The 21,008-nt window shown below is 40.1% G+C and overlaps 1 pseudogene across 1 annotated transcript; it reads left to right on the top strand.

Moving 5' to 3' along the window:
* The first annotated feature begins 1,768 nt into the window (after nt 1-1,768).
* On the top strand, nt 1,769-2,539 carry LOC108522193 (actin, cytoplasmic 2-like; annotated as a pseudogene). Its single transcript, XR_001883401.1, has one exon. The product of XR_001883401.1 is annotated as an actin, cytoplasmic 2-like (transcript).
* The last annotated feature ends 18,469 nt before the right edge of the window (nt 2,540-21,008 follow it).

Raw genomic sequence — 21,008 nt, 5'->3', positions numbered from 1 at the left:
TATGATAATATCAGGCTACTTTCAAATTAAATATTTTGTTTTACTAGACTTTACCTTGGCTGATGGCTTTTCAAGCATCAGAGATATATGGTAGTGAAGCCACAGCAAGGCAGCCCTGCCAGAGATTTCCATGCAGCATCAGATTGAGCCAAATAGAATGAGAATTTCATCCTCTCTACCCCAGTCTACTTTGAAGATTAGGTAGAAAAACAAGGAGAACAACTAATGGTTACTGAATGCTTGCTATGTGCTAGGTACTAAATTTAGAGCTTTTTGTTGATAATCTTATTTTTCAATATAAATCAATGATAGATAAGATTAATATTGCCATTTAATACAGAAAGCCAAGTTCAGAGGGACCAAACAAGTTGTAACAAATTATATGGCTTAGAGATTGTGGCTGTATGAATAAACAAATGTGTGGATGTGAGTGTTTTCCAGAAAGAACCGTGTTATTACCTAGGAGGAACCTTCCACACTAAGAAAGTCTAGGATTTTCTATAAGAAATAAGAGGCTGTCTTATCAGTGTTCATAGACCCATCGTTAAAGTCACGTTCATAATGTCATTGTTACGGCATAGGGATGCCCTTAAAAATACTGACTTCTGCCCTATGAATAGGACTCTAAAGAGTTTATTGTGAGGAAAATAAGCAAATATATGACCACCTCTAAGTTTGGTAAGGTTCTTCAAAGGTCACTTTCCCCATTTACATTATCTGATTTGCTCTCATTAATACAATGCTTATTTTTTTTGTTTTCCTCATATAGACCTTATACATATTTTTCTAGATTTGTACCAAAGTTTTTTGTGTGTGTTAATGCAAATGGTATTTGTGTTTTTCATTTTAAATTTCAATTGATCATTGAAGTTGTATTAACAAAAATTGACTTCTGTATGTTAATGTTGTATCCTGTAACTTTGCTATAATTGCTTATTAGTTCCAGGAATTTTGTTGTCAATTCTTGAAGATTTTCTTCATAGGAAATGGTATCATCTGAGCACAGAGTTTTATTTCTTCCTTCTCAACCTGTACACCTTTTATATCCTTTTCTTGTCTTATTCTATTAGATAGAACTTCCAGAGCAATGCAGAATATAGTGAGAGAGGATACCCTAGCCTTGTCCCCAATTTTAGGGGAAAATCATCTAGTTTCTCACCATTAAGTATATTGTTAGCTGGAGATTTCTTGGTACATGTTCTCTATCAAATTGAAGAAGTTCTCTACTCCTACTTTTCTGAGAGGTTTTATCATAACTTGGTTTTGGATTTTGCCAAATACTTTTTCTGCATCTGTCAATATTATAATTTCTCTTCTTAGCCTGCTGATATGATGAATTAATTGATTTTTGAGTATCAAGCCAGCCTTACATACTCAGAATAAAATACCATGTGGCCATGATTTATAATTGCTTTTATACATCGTTGGATTTATTTTGCTAATATTTTTTGAGGAGTTTTGAGTCTCTGTTCATGAGAGATATTGGTTCATAATTTTTTTTCTTGTAATGTCTCTGTTTTTTTTGGTATTAGGGTAATGCTGGCTTCGTAGAATGAGTTCGGAAGTATTCCCTCTGCTTCTATTTTCTGGAAGAGATTATATGGGTATTGGTGTAATTTATTTCTAAGATATTTGGTAGAACTTTCCAGGGAAACTATCTAGGCCGGTTGTTTCCTCTTTTGAAAGGATGTCCAAGCTCAGTTGCTGCCGCCAGCCTATTCACTGTGTTCACCTGCTGCTCCACTGCCCCTTTCCTCTCCCGGTCACAATGGAAGAAGAGATCGCTGCACTTGCCATTGACAATGGCTCCAGCATGGCAAAGCTGGCTTTGCTGGGGACGATGTCCCCCAAGTCGTATTTCTCTCCATTGTCAGGCACTCCCAGCACCAGGGCATGATGGTGGGCATGGGCCAGAAGGACTCCTATGTGGGCGACAAGGCCCAGAGCAAGCGCGGCATCCTGACCCTGAAGTACCCCATTGAGCATGGCATCGTCACCAACTGGGATGACATGGAGAAGATCTGGGATCACACCTTCTGCAATGAGCTGCCTGTGGCCCTGGAGGAGCACCCAGTGCTGCTGAGACCCCCCCAAACCCCAAACCAACAGAGAGAAGATGACTCAGATCATGTTTGAGATCTTCAACACCCCAGCCATGTACTTGGCCATCCAGGTCATGCTGTCCCTCTACACCTCTGGGGACACTACTGGCATTGACATGGACTCTGGAGACAGGATCACCCACATGGTGCCCATCTACATGGTCTACGCCCTCCCACACACCATCCTGGATCTGGATCTGGCTGACTGGGACCTGACCGACTACCTCATGAAGATCCTCACCAAGTGTGGCTACAGCTTCACCACCTCGGCCCAGCAGGAGATCATGTGCCACATCAGAGAGAAGCTGTGCTACGTCACTTCTGGACTTCAAGAAGGAGAGGGCCACTGCCGCTTCCTCCTCCTCCCTGGAGAAGAGCTGGAGCTGCCCAATGGCCAGGTCATCACCATCGGCAATAAGCGGTCCTGGTGCCACTAATGTGGCAAAGCCAAAATTTTAACCAAATCTGATTTCAGAGCTCTGACCCAGAAAGTTCTGATGCTCACATCAGCTATTCAGATGTTAACATTTGGTATTTTAAATTACGGAATGATACATATCTGAGATAGGCCTCTTCAAGTCTTCCTTATAAATTAGAAACTAAAGATTTTTCAAACAGAAATACTTTCAACTTTTCAAGAAGCTTTAATTTTGTCTCAAAAGATGTGAATCGACTGGATCTATTATTTAGAATGATTAGCATGCTGGGAGTACTCGCAGCAAATCCTTTGAAACTGATAAAAATATGTGCTCTAATCTGACAGAGATCATCCATTTGTTACACCATTCCAAAGTTCCCTGTTATTGTCTGTGACATTTCCCAAATCATCTAGAGATGCAAGCTGTTAGAACAGTTTCTTTTATCAGTCATCTCCAGAGGTTCATCAAACTGAGAATTGTATAATTTTTTTTTTTTAATCCATGTGGCACTTGCCACAGACAGAACCTCTGAAAGATGATATTTGTTGGTGTCTAGCCTTTGCTTAAGATCAACACTTGATGCGTGATTTTAATATTAATAAAAACAGTTAGCTTAATGTTAAGCCTTTGTTCTTTAAAAGACCAAAGTGGATGCAGCTGGAAACCATCATTCTCAGCAAACCATCGCAAGAACAGAAAACCAAACACTGCATGTTCTCAATCGTAGGTGGCAATTGAACAATGAGAACACTTAGACACAGGAAGGGGAACATCACACACCGGGACCTGTCATGGGGTGGGGGGAGGGGGAGGGATAGCATTAGGAGATGTACCTAATGTAAATGGTGAGTTAATGGGTGCACCACACCAACATGGCACTTGTATACATATGTAACAAACCTGCACATTGTGCACAGGTACCCTAGAACATAAAATACAATAAAAAAATGAAAGACCAAAGAGAAGAGAAATAGAGTAACTACACTTGTATTATCACCTAGTATACATTAAATGTGAAAATTCAGTGAAAACTTTCAAATTTTATTCTTAATATCCATTACCCACATTTATACTTTGTTATTATGTGTTTATAATTATATCTAATTTCATGTTGATGTAGGTAGCTTCACAAACATCTAATAGACATAGTGTTTTTTAAAAAATAGTATGTGTTGACTGGGCTCAGTGGCTCACACCTGTAATCCCTGCACTCTGGGAGGCCAAGGCTGGTGGATTGCCTGAGCTCAGGAGTTCGAGACCAGCCTGGGCAACATGGTGAAACACTGTCTCTACGAAATTACAGAAAATTAGCCAGGGGTGGCGGCATGTGCCTTTAGTCCCAGCTACTTGGGAGGCTGAGGCAGGAGAATTGCTTGAACCCAGGAGGTGGAGGTTGCAGTGAGCTGAGATTGTGCCACTGCACTCCAGTCTGGGTGACAGAGTGAGACTCCATCTCCCCCATCCCCCCACTCCCCAAAAAATAGTGTGTGTATTATTTCAATGTTTTCCCCTTTAGGTTTACAAAGAAATAATATTGCCTCAGATGACCACTTCTTTGTTCTTATTCTTTATAGGATGAATAAAGAAACAGCAACATTGTTGAAGAAAACCCAGTGAAAAAAAGAGCTAACAACTTTCTAAAAACTCTCACTAATCCCAAGAACTAGACTACAGCCTGATTAGCTTGTATGTGTGGTGGTTCCAGTTTCTAGACTTAATATTATGCTGGTGAGAGCAGCAGTATTGGTTTCCAGAGATTGCCAATTTATAAAGTGTTATATGACATTGCTGTTACACTGTTCACATGGGTTTGGGAAAACTGGGAAAGCATCATTACTCATCTTCCAAATTCCCATTACATTTTTTCCTATAGCTTTTCTTTATTTCTTTTCTTTTCTTATAGGTAAAATGGAATGGCAGAGCAGGTGTGTTTCTGAGAGTTCCATTGCTTCTGAAGATGATACTTGATACCTGATAATGGATTGTGTTCTTTGTTGACATCTGGAAAATAATTTCTGACTTCATTACAGAATAGGAGCATGGTTTAGAACACAGTCTGATGCCAGACAGCCAGGTGCAATCCTAGCTGTGCCACATAGGAGTTGCATAATTTCAAGCCAGTCACTTAACATATTTTAGTTTCCTAACCTGTAAGGGCATAGAGTATTACTTATATCTGGCTCCTTGGAAATATTTAATAAATGTTAGTTTATTATGAATGATAGTATCTATTCCCTATACATGAGTAGTATTGTGCTTTTTATGTTCCTGATCTAGCTGATAGAAAAGTCAGTTGGGTTTGTGACTTTGACTTCCTCTATTAACATTTCTAAAGCCAGTTCAATATATACATTTTTTTTGAGACAGAGTCTCGCTCTGTCACCCAAGTTGGAGTTCAGTGGCACAATCTCAGCTCACTGCAACCTCTGCCTCTGGGGTTCAAGCGATTCTCCTGCCTCCGCCTCCCGAGTAGCGGGGACTACAGGTGCGTGCCACCACGCCCAACTAATTTTTTTTTTTTTTTTTTGTAGTAGAGATGGGGCTTCACGGTGTTAGCCAGGATGGTCTCGATCTCCTGACCTAATTATCCACCCACCTTGGCCTCCCAAAGTGCTGGGATTACAGGCATGAGCCACCGCGTCCAGCCTTCGCTGTGTATTTTTTTTAAAGGAGGTCATGAAGGAGCCAATATTTAGATTAGTTTTATATTGTGCTTGATTTCAGAAAATGTTTTGAGTCCTGCAATGTAAGTCAATTAAAAAAAAAAGAGACACCCAGCAAACCTTGGGCTTTTTGGAAACCAGGATCATATCTCCTGAACACTTGAGAAAAGTTTTTCCTCTCACTCAGGAAGAAACATGCCAAGTTCAATTGTTCTTAGGTAATTTCAGCTGAAAGAATGTGATTTCTCGAAAGGAAATGTGGTCAAGACAAATAATCTGTACTCATACAGAAAGCGCCAGGGGATCCATTGCAGATGTTGCTTTTCAGGAGCTGAGTGAAGTGAGTTTAGAAAGTATGGATTTGAATTCCAGTCTTATACCCTCTAAGTGGCTGCATAAGCACAAATTAGGAAAGCATCATTATCCATGAAAGATAGACTCCATTCCAAATGAATGTTTAACTATTAGATCCATCCAAAAGAAACTTCCCTCTCGTTCCCTTTGTCTTGATTTATGCTTTTGGCATTTCCAAACACATCAGTGTTAAAATCTCTCTTCCACACAATTCGCTTGTATAACGGTAGAATATGATATCTGCTCTTCCAGTCCCAAGAGTAATTTCTGGACCAAGCATTACAGTGGAGATTTATGTGTGATACAAGGTAGAGGAATGCACTTTGATGATTTTGAACCTATGCAAATTATGTGCTTCATGTGAAACTTTACTTTCTGCTTTGGCATGAGAGATACTGCAATATGGTAGCGTTAGAAGTTAAACAATAAAAGTTTGGTCACTCCCTATTATCAGTAAAGGCTAACAGTAGCTTTTCATGGCTCACAGCGTTGGTGGGAGAATAGAATAACCTCTTCGATAAAGTTTAAGGTTACACAAATTAAGTCTCAAGCCAGGTTTGTTCCCTGGATATTTACTATATGTGGCAGGCATTGCCCTGGGAGCTGTGGTGCGTGTGAACAAGATGGGGTCCCTGCCCTGGACGGGAGCAGGAGAAATATTCTGAAGGGATGTAGGAATGTGAAATGTGTCCTGGTAGATTTCAGTACATCATTAAAACTTCCTAATAACCCCGAGGAAAAGAAAGGCTAAACAACAGGCCCGACATGACAAGTGATAGTGTTAGAAAAGAGATAAGACCGAGTACATTAATAATGAGCATTAAATAAAACATCAGAGATAATAAAGACTACAATTCAGGTAAATCACATCGATCTGTGGAAACGAATTCTAGGCTGTGCATTACTGAGAAGATGGGACTTTATTTGGTTTCTGTAGGATACAAACAATGAAAAAGAGTATGTGCACGAGAGACGAGAAGTTGAGGTGGGTGGAGGTGGGGAGAGAGAGTGAGAGCGAGAGCGCGAGAGAGAGAGAGAGAGAGAGAGAGAGAGAGAGAGAATTGCAGGTGGGCAGTAAAGAACAAAAGATTTCAGAGCTAGGAAAGGCCTCACTGCATCCAGAGGATGTTCAGTGAGGGACAAAGCTGGAGCCCTGGGTTGATGTGAGACGAAAAACCTGGAGGTACATCTTGTGGCTGGAAGGTTAAGGTCCTTGGAGAAATGAGCCATTGGAAGGTTTTGCAGAGGGTAGTTTTCGGAGATTACTTCTCGGGAAAGAAGTGAATTTAGTTGATGAGGAAGTGTGGGTCTGAATTGCCTGATCTGATCTTGTCCTCTAAAAGTGGAAGAGTGGTTTAGGGTGATTAACTTGTGTGCATGATAGATTGGAATGGCAGCCGAGGGGGCACAGTTATCAGTCTATGGCATAAGTCCAGATGAGAAGAGAAAATGTCTGGGAGAGGTTGGTATGGTGGTGATAGCTAATTGTGTACCCCTCCATCCATCATCGCCTTCCTTCATAGGAACAGAAACTCATTTTCTGCTGGGCACATTTCCAGTCAGCTCTAAAGCATCATGTTTTTCAAACTCCTTGCAATTGGATGTGACACGTGGCTGAGTTCTGTCCAGTGAGATGTAAGAAATATGTATGAACTGCTAGAAAGGGATGGGCTGCCTCTTTTCATTGCCTTCCTCCTGGCTTGGAAGGGCTATGTGATAGCTGGAGATCTGCCCGCTCTCCTGGACCACAAAGTGCCCCAAAGATAGCAAATGTGTGAGGATGGCAGCTTAGAAAGGAAGGGAGGACACAGCTCCTGATCACTTCACAGGACTGCCACAGCAGTTCTGGATGCCTAATCAGGATTATTTTTTATGAGAAAGAAAAATAAATGTTTATCTTGTTTGGGCCTCTTTTACTTGGCGTTTTTCTATGCTAAGAAACCAGATTTGACCCCAACTAAGAAAATTATAAGTGACAGAGGTGAAGTAATGGTAGATACAAAAATTATTCATTAGCATTAGCTGGAGAAGTGACAGGTTGTTCCAGCCACAGCTTCTATTTTGTCGATATGGCCTCCTTGACATTTCAAAGCATGGGAGAGAAGGCAGATTCCTAGTTGTGCTCGTGCAACTTAGAAAGCATGATTAAGCTGAGGATGCTCAGATACATCCTGGGAGGAAGTACTTGTGAGTGCTTATGCTCAGGGTAAGAGATGATTTTCCTGAGGTTTGTAGTATTTGGTCTCTTTTTCACATTACAGTATTATTCTCCTTCCCCTCCCCATTCAGATACTTCCTTAACTACTGTGACTCATATATTTTTGGCATCTTACCACACTATAAACTAAGACTACAGATTCTTTTGAAAGAAAATAGAGATGGGGTCTCACTATGTTACCAAAGCTGGTCTCAAACTCCTGGCCTCAAGTGATCCTCAAGCATTTTACTTTTATACCCCAAATCACAAGGAATCCTTTAACAAGACCAAGGTCAATGAGGGCTTCAAAATACTTCCTGATGGTTGTCTACTTAAACTAGAAGTAGGTGGCAAAAAGCGATTTATCCTAAATGTTTTAATCCAGATTTTATATAGGGAGATGTGGCTAGAGCAGAATGGCATCAGTAACAGCATGAAGAATTTGAACCACTGAACAAGAGACTTAACAAGAACTTAAGTAGGTGTGACTCAGATATGTTGGCCTCATTAATGGGAAAAGCAGCAGATTGTATAAAGATGCCATTCGGTCTAGACATGTTGGATTTCAGATGATGGCAATGTATTCATATGGAAATGTTTAGTATAATTATAGAACCAGACAATGTAAGCATTGCAGGAGACCAGGCCACCAGTGGTCATCTTCTCCATGCTTGTACACCTACATATTGCAAGAAACTCATTAATCAGCTCATCCTTTCATTTGGCTGGTTGATCCACAGGTCAGGCTTTTTGTGGTTGTATTTCTGTTTCTCTCTTGACCTGATTTCCCTGAACACAGCTAATGGGCCCAGGGTGGACACCTGACCAAGACTGGTCCCCTAAGATTCCTTCTCAGAAATTTGGAATTTAGACTGAGAGCCATCATGTCAGTTTCTTTAAAGATATAGAGTGACCATATCCTACCCTGGGAACTAGAAGCAAACGACAGAGAAACATTGGTTAGAAAAACCTCTGGAAAGTTTTGCTATTTCTGATTCTTGCACCTTCCTGAGGCTCAGCAGAATCCATCCTTTGTGGTTCCATGGAATATCCCTCTTTTCTCATAATAAAACCTTTATTGCTTAAGATGTCTCAAATTGGTTTCACTTAATTTGCCAAATGATCTTTACAAAGAACACATAGAATATGAACATTCTTTAGTATTACAATGGTCTGAGTACCTGGCAGGGGTCACAAAGAACCCTAGCTGAAACACATCAGACAGAACATGATGGCATTTTTTCCAAGTCACAAGGACAGGTCACGGGTGCACCCAGGACTCACTGGTCCTCTTTGCATACTGTGTCTAGCTGACTACCAAAGCCTTGGAAAGGTGCCAACATACCACTGAAAGTGTTTCTCAGTACTTCCCATCTACTTTGACATGATACACTACTAAATATGGGCAGGTTTTGATGTAATAACCTGATACTTTGGTTGTGAGAAATTACCGAATTGGAAAAGGGAGAGCCCACACCAAGAGCAGGGTAATCAGGCAACGATTGAACCACAGGGGATTTCTCAAGGAAAATGCAGTGCTCTTCATTGATTTGGCAGCAAATAAATTCCAAGTGTTTCCTGTTTCTCCTATGGGTGGCCATGTGTATTAGTCTGTTGTCATGCTGCTTATAAAGAACTAAACACAACTGGGTAATTTATAAAGAAAAGAGGTTTGATTGACTCACAGTTCTGCCAGGCTGGGGAGGCCTCAGGAAACTTATGATTGTGGTGGAAGGAGAAGCAAACATGTCCTTCTTCACATAGTGGCAGAAAGGAGAAGAATGAGTGCCGAGACCAGCTCTGTTGTAGAGACCCTAACCCAGTGGCACTAGAGAAATTAAGACAAAGACACATAAATAGAGTGCAGAGTGGGAATCAGGGCTGACAGCCTTCAGAGCTGAGAGCCACGAACAGAGTTTGACCCACGTATTTTTTGACAGCAAGCCAGTGATAAGCATTATTTCTATAGATTATAGATTAGCTAAAAGCATTCCTTACGGGAAACAAAGGGACAGGCTCTGGCTTGTTATCTGCAGCAGGAACATATTCTTAAGGCACAGATCACTCATTCTATGGTTTGTGATTTAGGAATGCCTTGAGCAGTTTTCACCCTGGGTTAGCCAGGTGTTCCTTGCCCTCATTCCGGTAAACCAACAACCTCCAGCGTGGGCGTTGTAGCCATCAAGAGCATGTCACAGTGCTTCTGAGATTTTGTGTATGGCCAGTTTCTCATGGCCTGTTTATGGCCAGATTTGGGGGGCCTGTTCCCAACAAATGAGAGCTGAGCCAAGGGGGAGACCACTTATAAAACCATCAGATTTTGTGAGAACTCACTCACCATCATAAGAATAGCAGCATGGGGGCAATTGCTTCCATGATTCAACCGCCTCATACTGGGTCCCTCCTATGACCTATGGGGATTATGGGAATTATAATTCAAGATGAGATTTGGGAGAGGACACAGCCAACCCATATCACCATGTATATACAACTGTGTTCCCTTAGGCATTAAAGATGCTGCCTCTGGACATGGAAGGCTTTACTTTTACAGATCCAGGAATGAAACATCAACATAGAAACAGGGAAGCAAAGCAGCTTCGTTTTTAGAATGACTTCAACTTTGTTCTCTGCTTTCTGTAAATCAATCAATGAAAGAATGTCTAAAAACTTTGAGACAGATAGGATTCAAAATGTTTTATGATTCATACTGTGCTTAAAATGTTAGCTGACTACCAAAAACTGCAGTACATATCAGGCTTTGAAGCACCCCTCTCTCCTTGCCCCATCCTTACTTCCTCATTTTCCTAGGGGTAAAAGACAGGGAAGGAGTAATATTCATACATTATGTTGGATATGTAATGTTCTGTAGCCAGAAGCCAGGCATTGAAATGTATAGGGTTGGTATAAAAGTAATCAAGGTTTTTGCCACTACTTTGCAAAAGCAGTTGCTTTTGCACCAACCTAATATTAAGACGAGAGCGAGAATTAAGATGTTTCCTTGGTCATTCATTGTAAAAAATTGATGATTATTCTGCTAGAAGTGCACGTTTAAAATTCTTTCATGTATTATAAATTGCTTGTCATGAAGGGTAAAGAACTACAAGAAGTGTAAACATGTGAGTATTTCACAGAGATGAATATTAATGCTGGACACAATCCTTGTTTACCTATTTAGACAAAAATGTGAGATTTCTTGACTTGCTATTACCTTAGCAAATCTCGTAAGTGATTAATGGTTATTTCCCTTTGCCTTTTAAAAACAGTGTTTGGCCTAATTTTGCTGCTGGATGGGGCCATCCACGGGTCACAATAATAAGAGAGCTTTATTTTGGGATGATTTATACTTCTTTGCATACTACTTTCTTTTTGCATGGTAGCACATTATTCTGCTTTAGAAAGATTTTGCAAATTCCCCATGTTTCAGAAAGAGTCAAAGCAAATGCCCAGTCTTTTCCCCTCAGGGTGTTTAGTTAGGACCCAGAGAATGACAGGGGAGGGGAAAGCTGCCTTACAGACCACGGACCTATAGGACAGAGCAGCCTTTAGATATCAAAATGCTCATCAAACAACTGGTGCAAGTCTACGTTATAAAGTGGACTGGCAGATTTATTTCCAAATGTGTTTTCTTCTCTTTTGTTTTGGTTCATTTGAGGCAAAGAATGTTCCATTGGGTACCTGATTAAACATAAAATTGCTGTTTTCTTAGATTGCCTATTATCAGAGGTAGGTATTAAGCTAGCTGTTAATTGTTTGAAATTATTCAAGTTGTGAAAGTACTATAGATTTGTGAATATTCAGTTCTTAAGATTAGAATACATAAAGGAGCTCATTCCTGTGCAGAGGATAAGAACTGGCTAAGAGGAAGTGTTGGTCATTCAGGGACAGTTTTTTTTTAAATTAACTATATACATATATGTGTATATATAGGTATCTGTATATATGTATATAGTTAACTACATATATTTTAGATATTTAAAATAACATTTTAAGTTAAAATGTTACATATTATAGTGAAATTCTATACCTCAAATCACATGGGATATATTAATTTTGCTTCAACTTAGTTCCTCTTTACTCATTTGGGCAGTTTAGATCATAGTATATGTAACATATGATTCTTTGCCAAATAGTATAAAACAAATTTATGTAAATTTTTCCAAAGTACAAAAGTACTTCACAGAGTGAGATGATCAGTGAAGGAAGGATGTCTAAAAAAGTCTGGGAAATGCTATGTTTTGTGTTCTCTCTTCGGGATTTACAAAGTGAATTCTCAGATAAGTCTTTTAATAAAAAAGGTGTTTAGCAGAGATTTGCCAAGCAAAAACCTTCTCTGGAGTAGTGTCTATGAATATCTTCCAGAACCTTTGGGAAATGCTGCTGGTGGAAAGCGTGGTAATTTGATCAACTCTTGTGCTGAGGCCTCTTGTAGAAGTCAAATAGCACCCAGTGAAACTGTCTTGATGATGAGCCCACTCAGACATTGGTATTCTCTTGTCCCATTAGCTAGATTTCTGCCTTAAGTTGTTCTTTGTTTGTTGCTCTTGTTTTTGAGTTACTTTTAAAAGTCCCAAACTAGGTCACTACTGGCTGCTCCATAACAAAATCCCCAGCTGACATTCTAGACCTCTTATGAATATGACTCTTTCCTCTGAGCCCTTGTGCTCTTGGTACCAGCTCCCGAAGGCATGACTCTGGGCATAGTGATGGGCCGCCTGCCCGCTTGCATGTCTGTATATTACTTGCCAGTTAAACCACCCCAAAAGTCTGAGTTTCTTGTGTTTGTATAAAACCATAGATATTGGATGTCACTCATTTAACACATATTTATTGAGTGTCTACTCTGTGCCAGACATTCTTCTGGACTCTGAGTACAGCAGGGAGCATATCAGATAACTTCTCTGCTATGATAATAGGATGGTTGGGGAGCCAGGTAACAAACGCATCGGTAAACAGTGATGTATGCTGTGAATTGGATACAAGGATTGAAAATTCTAGAGTCACAGAACATATGGCAATTTAAGATGTTGTGGGTTAATAAAACTCACCCTGCATGAGAACCTGAGCTTCAGTCCAACTGTCTAGATCTGTTTCTCTGGTAATTTGATAAGTGTAAACATGCAACTATATTATTAAGCAACCTTGCTTATGATAAAAATGATGCCAGATTAGTAAATTGCATTTGAACCAGGGGGCACTGCAAATAAACTCTAAGTTTATTTATTTACATGGAGATGCTATGCTTTGGGCTTCTCTGAGTCCATGAGTCTTGTAATCAGCAAGCTGGTTATGGAAAGTCTATAAAAAATGCCTATAGATTTATTGCAAGAGTTATTAGTTCTTGCAGGGCAGGAGGCATTTAAGCCAGGACAGTTCCTGCAGTGTGTGACATGGATCTCTTCCTGCCCCACTGCGGATGATAGTATGTGAGTTGCTGCAAGGATGCCCACTGCTGTAGAGGGACATTTGAGACTATGGTGTTAGCAGGCTCAATTTTTTTGCTGTCCTTTTTAGTGAATTGGAGTCCTGCATGGTACACAGTTGTCTTATGAGATGACATGTTAAGTGTAACCTAAGAAGGTCTCCTGGTGGGCGCAGCAAAAGAGGTGATCATAATGAGCAGAACAGAAATGAGGGAGGGAGACAGGTGAAGATGGTCTCAGGCAGGGGGAAGAGCAGGCACAGACGCCCTGGGGTAGGAGCAAGTTTGACATGACAAAAGAGAAGCAAGAAAGTGAGTGACACAAAGATTCGAGAGAACTTTCGCATCTGTGAATTAATGCATGTGCCTAAACTTTTGGAGAGTAGGTGTGATCATGGGAATAACATAGCCGAATGCAGTGTTCTCAAAGTGCTATTGGGATCACTTCATTCCTTTTGTAAAATATTCTTTAATGATGAAAAAACTGTATTCTGATGCTGTTTTGAAGAAACGAAACTGTGACTTATGTTCACGATACACAGAGGTGCTTTCATGTACCTTTGTGGCCAATATCACATTCCCTGAAGATACACATTTTCCCAATCTGGGAAACTTGGGGAGAGACAGCTACCTCTATTATCACCTCCCTCCTCCTGCAACCCCAACCCTTCATATGCTTTATGTAATTGACAATCTCAGAGTTAGATGAATATTATTGTCTTTAGTCTTCAAAAGCAAAAGTTAAATAACAGGATCGAGGGTATACACTAAGGTGGTGGAACTGATATGAACTCAGAGCTTTCGACATTTGTTTTTCTACTGCCCCCTGGCGGTGGCGATCTTTGATCAATGAGACACGTATCTGGTTCGCTCCTTTTCCTTTCTAGGTAGGGTAACCTTCCTGTGGAGTCTCTCTGCATTCCCCTCACTCCTGAAGAGTCAGTTCCTGTTCAGAATCTCATATTTGGACCTTTAATAGCCTTCTAACTTGCTCTGGCTGTTTCCAGACGTGGTCTCAGTCATTCTATTTCTGTGATCATTTCCCAGGCTGTGATCAGAATGGACCATCTATTTCAGATGCTCTATCAATTAGCTGTAGATGTGATTGCTTGACCTGGTTGAATGCCCTGCAAAAGAAGGTGTACTCCAAGTCCAAGGAGGAATAGCCTTGATTGTTTTCTCACTTCCCTGGTCTAAATTCAATCTCTTGCTATGTATTTCTGAAAGGATCCCTAAGAAATTAAGACTGCTGGAGTTTGATTGGGTTTGGCTGGAAGAGCTAAAATCGGGCTGCGAGAGTTCAGAGGTTGCTTGGTAGCAACAAGGGCAGCAGAAAGTTGTTGCAAAAGGAAACTATGGTGAATTGAGAGAAGAAGGAATGGCTGCTCTATTGCCATCTCAAAGCTGCAGCCAAGAGCCAGCAACTAAGGAAGATGCAGGGTCAGCCAGCTTTGAAAATGGAATAGGTAGCCAGACAGAAGCAAGGATGACAGAAGCAAGGGTGACAGAAGAATCAAAGATCGCAAATGGAAGCCTTTAAGATGGCACTGTCCAATAACAATAGAATGCAAGTCACAAATAGATGCCATGCATGTCCTTAAATTTTCTAGTAGCCACATTACAAAAAAGTAAAAAGAAACAGGTGAAATTAATTTTATCAATATATTTTATTCAACTCAACTCAACATCCAAAATACAATTTCAACATGTATCAACATAGAAAATTATTAATGAGCTAGTCTACGTCTTTTTCATACAACAGCTTCAAAACTCACAGTGTAGAATGGGTGCGTTGGCTCATGCTTGTAATCCCAGCACTTTGGGAGGCCGAGGCAGGTGGATCACCTGAGGTCAGGAGTTTGAGACCAGCCTGACCAACATGGAGAAACCCCATCTCTACTAAAAATACAAAATAAGCTGGGCATGGTGGCGCCTGCCTGTAATCCCAGCTACTCAGGAGGCTGAGGCAGGAGAATCGCTCGAACCTGGGAGGCGGAGGTTGCCATGAGCCGAGATCGCGCCATTGCACTCCAGCCTAGGCAACAGGAGTGAAATTCCGTCTAAAAAAAAAAAAAAATCCACAGTGTATTTTATACTTACAGCATCTCTGATGTGGAGCTGGCCGCATTTCAGGTGCTTAATAGCCACATGTGGTTAGCACTACCATATTGGACAGGGGCCCAGAAATGGTACCGGGAAAGTAATCAGAGAGGGAGGCTGGAGGCTGGAGGCTGGAGGCACAGACAGTCCTGACTGGCAGTTGTACCTTTCTGACAAAGGGATAGCTTGAAGCTTCATTTTCTAGCTTGGACTTTGCCCTTTGTAATTTATTATAATATAACTCTTTAAAGAGTGTGGGTAGGAAATATAGAATATCTGAGCTGGAAGTTCTCTTGGAGACTTTAGACTCAGTAATAGGAATTGGAATTTGTTTTATACTCCTGAACCTACTGTGATTAATTGGTTGAAGCTGCCCAAACCACTGGGTTGAGAAGGATTCTGAGGTTATATCTTGCCTCAGTAGGAAAGAGCACAGTGATTGTCTTCCAGGGATCACACACATTTGCCATCATTCCTGGTATAGTACAAAGGTCTCTAGGTTCTGGAGACCTACTGGACTTTTTGTTAATTATTACCGAGCTCCGTTTCTTCATTTGCAAAATAGGAATAATTGTCAGTGCTTTTCAGGATTGCTGTGGACATCAAATGACAGAATATATGTTAAGGGTCTAACACATGGTTATAAATGCTAATTCCTTCTCATTTTCCATTTACTATTTGATCATATTATTTATTGGGAAATGTCATATCAGGGGCACCAATCATTAGAGGGACTAGTCAGTTGCTGAAACCCCCAATTATAATTGGTGTCACCATAAAGAAGATTATGACGAATGTGTGGGTGGTAACAATAACATTATAGATCTGATCATCTCCTAATAGATTTCCTGGTGGGCCTAATTTGGCTCGAATTAGGAGGCTTAAGGCAGTGCCTACTACCCCCACTCATGCGCCAAATAGCAGATACAGTATTCTGATATCTTTGTGATTAGTTGAAAACAATCAATGATTGATGAACATATGTGGAAAAAAGGTAAATGACTCAGTAAGCATTAGACTGTAAATCTAAAGACAGAGGTCAAGACCTCTTTTTACCAGCCCTGAGGTGATTTTTCATGTTGAATTGCAAATTCAAAGGAGCAGCCTCAATCCTGTGGGGCTTCTCCTGCCTTTCTCCCCTGGTGGCAGGAGAAGTAGATTGAAGCCAGTTGGTTAGGGTATTTAGCTGTTAACTAAGTTTTCGTGGGTTTGAATCCCACCAATCTAGCAAAGGGCTTAGCTTAACTAAAGTGGTTGATTTGCGTTCAATTGACGCAGAATAGAGTCTTGCGTCTTGCAGTCCTTAGGTTTAATTACAGAAATTAAGTAAAATTTACTTATTAAGGGCTTCGAAGGTCCTTGGTCTTTTTTAACCTAAATTTCTAAATAACTAATATTAATGGAGAGATTGGTAAGAAGAAAATAGAAGAAATGATAAGCGGAGGAAGGAGTGGTATGAGTTTTGTATTTTCAAATTGGCATTTTATTTTCGTATTTTTAGATGTGGGGAATATTGTCACTGAGATGGAATAAGTTAGGATGGTATAAAAGAGTACAAGTTGAGTAGCATTATAATAGCTATAATGGTCAGCGTAATAAGACTTTTTTTTATTTTGTAAATTCTTGAATGGTAATTCATTTAGGCAGGAATCCTGTTAATGGAGGTAAGCCACCTAGGGATAATAGAATTAATGGAATTACAGGTGTTAATCATGTTAATTTATTTCGAGCACAAGATAGTGATAGGGTTGTAGTGCATATACTCAGGTTAAGTACTAGAAATGCGGTAATTGTTAAAATAAGGTAAATAATCAGATGTAGAATGGTAATGTCGGAGTTATAAGTTAGTACTGCTATTATTCAGCCTAGGCGAGTAATTGAGGAGTAGGCTAGGATTTTATGGAGCTGTGTTTGATTAAGTCCTCCTCAACGGCCCACTATAATGGATATAATTGTGATAGGTAGGAGAGTATCCATATTTATTAATGGGAAAATTTGAAACATAATCGAGATGGGGCTAGTTTTGTCATGTGAGAAGAAGTATGCCAGATATTAGAGAGGTTCCTTGGGTTACCTCTGGGACTCAGAAGTGAAAGGGGGCTATTCCTAGTTTTATTACTAGAGCCATTATTATTATTAAGGATGAAAATTGATTAATAGTATTTATTATTGTTCATTGTCCAGAGGACAGGTTATTAGTAGGGATACCTATTATGAGAATTATAGATGTGGTTGCTTGTGTAAGAAAATATCTGGTGGCTGCTTCTGTAGAGCAGGTATTAATTTTTTAAATCAAGATTGGGGGAAGAGCTAGTATACTTACTTCTAGGCCTGTTCAGATAAGAAATTAGTGGAGCCTAGCATTGTGATAAGAGTTCCTATGAAAATAGTGAGGAAAATAATAAGTTCAGCTCATGGGTTAATTAGTACGGGAAGGATATAACCAACATTTTCGGGTATGGGCCTGATAGCTTATTGAGCGGACCTTACTCTAGAACTTGGTGTAATAGGTAGCATGAAGAGATTTGGATTCTCAGGGGTAGGTTCAGTTTCCTATAGTTCTGGAAGTAAGAGGATTTTAACTTCTGTTGTTTACCAAAGTAATTGTTTTGTCAGACATATTTCGTATGTTTGGGGTGGAATTCTGGAAATTAGAATATGTATTGAAGTATATCATATGCAGAATGCTAGTGTGAGTGGTACGAAATTTTTTCATAGAAGTTATATGAGTTGGTTGTAATGGAATCAGGGGTATGCTATTCAAATTCATAAAAAGAGGGCAGTTAAAATGAGAGGTTTGGTAATGAAATTTATGGTATAGAGTTCTGGTGAATATATAGTGTGCAGTCATCCTAGGAAAATAGTAGTAGTTAGGGCATTTATCGTGATAATATTCACACATTCTGCTATTTTAAAGAAAAGGGCAAATGAACCTGCGGCATATTTGATGTTGAAACCTGAGACTAATTCTGACTCTCCTGTTAGGTCAAAAGGGGCTTGGTTAGTTTCTGCTACGGTGGAAATATATCATATCATGGTTAGGGGCCGTGATGGTAGGAGCAGTCATAGGAATTATTGCATTGTGATGAGTGCATATAAGTTGAATGAGCCATTTATTATTAGGACTGATAGCAGGATGATGGCTAGGGTGACTTCATGTGAGATTGTCTGGGCCACGGCTAATAATGTGCTGATTAGGGCATAGTTTGAATTGGATGGTCATCCTGATCACAGTATGGAGTAGACGGCTAGGCTTGATGTGGCTAGTATAAATAGGAGGCCTACATTAAAATTAATTAGGGGATCCGGTATAGAGAGGGGGGTCCACAAGAGGAGAGCTAAGGTAGAGACAATAATTTAAAGGATAATAACAGATATTGAGGATCGTCGGGGTTCTTTGGTGAAAAGTTGTATTGCATCAGCGAATGGTTGGAGTAGTTCATAGGGGCCTACAGTGTTAGTCCTTTGCGTAATTGTATATAGCCTAAGATTTTTCATTCAATGAGTGTAAGGAATGCTATAGCAATTAGGGTGGGAATAATAAGTAGGAGAAGGTTACTTATAGGCATATTGTTAAGAAAAGGAGTTGAACCTCTGATTGTAAAGTTTTAAGTTTTATGCAATTACCGGGCTCTGCCATCTTAACAGGGTTTCTGTTCTTGGGTAAGTTGTGCGACGATTTGTTAGACTGAGATAATATCATCTATGGGGCGAGGGCAGTTTATGAAGTGGGCCCTATTTCTCTTGTCCTTCTGTACTAGGAGAAATGTTAAATAGACAGAAACCGACCTGGATTACTCCGATCTGAACTCAGATCACGTAGGACTTTAATTGTTGAACAAATGAACCCTTAATAGAGGCTACACCATTAGGACGGCCTGATCCAACATCGAGGTTGTAAACCCTATTGTCTATATGGACGCTAGAATAGGGTTGTGTTGTTATCCCTCGGGTAACTTCTTCTGTTGATCAAATTATTGAATCAATGTGTGTCAGCTAGCTTAGACTAGTGCGGTCTTAGTCTAGGCTGTTTGGAGTTTGAATTATACTCCGAGGTCACCCCAACCAAAATTTTAATGCAAAGATCGTATGCTAAGGCCTGTAGGCTTTTGAATTTTTATTTGCATTAATGAGTTAAAGCTCCAAAGGGTGTTATCATCTTATTTGTTTATACCTGCCTCTTCAGGGATAGGTCAATTTCACTGATTACAAGTAAATGACAGCTGAACCCTCGTGTGGCCATTTGTAAAAGTCCCTATTTAGGGAACAAGTGATTATGCTACCTTTGCACAGTCAGGATACCGTGGCCATTGAACATATGTCTGTGGGCAGGCAGTACCTCTAATACTGGAAATGCTAGAGGTGATATTTTTGGTAAACAGGCCGAGTAAGATTTGCCGAGTTCCTTTTACTTTTTGTAATCTTTCCTTAGCGCATGCCTGTGTTGGATTAACAGAATGAATAATAGGCTGCTTGTTATATCGCTTATTAATATTAGGCTGTTAATTGTCAGTGGGTTATTCCAGTCTGACGTAAGCTTATGCAATGGAGAATATTTTCACATTACCTATGTGAACATTATTGCTTCTATTAAATAACAGATTAGTCCAAGGTGTTGTTAGGGGTTCAGTGAAGTGATTAGAATTTAAGATAATTAGATGTTGAACTTGAACACTTTCTTAATTGGTGGCTGTTTTTGGGTCAACTATGGGGGCAATATTTTTTACTCCCTACAGAAAAGTTATTCCCTAGGGTCTAAAGAGCTGTCCCTCTTTAGACTAACAGACTTACAGGGAGATTAAGTAATTCTGTGGGTAAGTTTAAAGTTGAACTAAGATTCCGTCTTGGACAACCAGCTGTCACTAGGCCCGGTAGGCTTGTCACCGCTGCTCATGAATCTTCCCACTATTTTGCCACATAGGTGAGTGGGTGTGCTCTTTCAGCTGCTTTTGAGTAGCTCGTTTGGTTGCCGGGGACTTGGCTATGGTCCTCTGTGTCAAGTTATTTCTAGCTAGTACATTATGCAGAAGGTAAAAGAGTTTATCTTTGCTTTTTAGTGCTTAACTTAGTTCTTTCATCTTTCCCTTATGGTACTGTGTCTGTTGCGCCAAGGCATACATTTCTATCGCCTACACTTTTGTCTAAGGTAAGTGGTTTGATTGAGATGATTTAATAATATTTTTAGCGAGGTTTGGGGCTAGAATTGGCTCCATGTGATCAGGTCGTGATGAAATCTTCCAGGTTTAAGCCGGATGCTTTAGGTTAAGCTACACTTTGGTTTGTCCAAGCGCACTTTCCAGTATGCTTACCATGTTACTTTGACTTATTTCCTCTGAATGTGTGTAGAGAGTTTTAGCTATAATAATTTTTAGAACAACATCAGAGGACGGCGATGTGCGGTGTGTGCGTGCTTCATGGCCTTATTCAACCAAGCACTCTGCTCTTGGTTTACTGCTAAAATCTCCTTGAGCCCTTAGATTTCATAAGGGTTGTCGTAAGATTTTCTAGGTATAGAAAATGTAGCCCATTTCTTGCCACCTCATGGGCTACACCTTGACCTGATGTTTTTATGCATGTACTTGTGCTTACTTTATTACCTTTTTAGGGTTTACTGAAGATTGCAGTATATAGGCTGGGGGCAAGAGGTGGTGAGGTATATAGGGGGTTTATCGATTATAGAACGGGCTCCTCTAGAGGGATATAAAGCACCACCAAGTCCTTTGAGTTTTTTTTTTTTTTTTTTTTTTTTTTTTT

The sequence above is a fragment of the Rhinopithecus bieti genome, unplaced genomic scaffold (genome assembly GCF_001698545.2).
Source record: "Rhinopithecus bieti isolate Rb0 unplaced genomic scaffold, ASM169854v2 scaffold_57691, whole genome shotgun sequence".
Lineage (NCBI taxonomy): Eukaryota > Metazoa > Chordata > Mammalia > Primates > Cercopithecidae > Rhinopithecus > Rhinopithecus bieti.
Note: the sequence above shows the minus strand (reverse complement) of the source record. Positions and strands in the feature narration are given on the sequence as shown.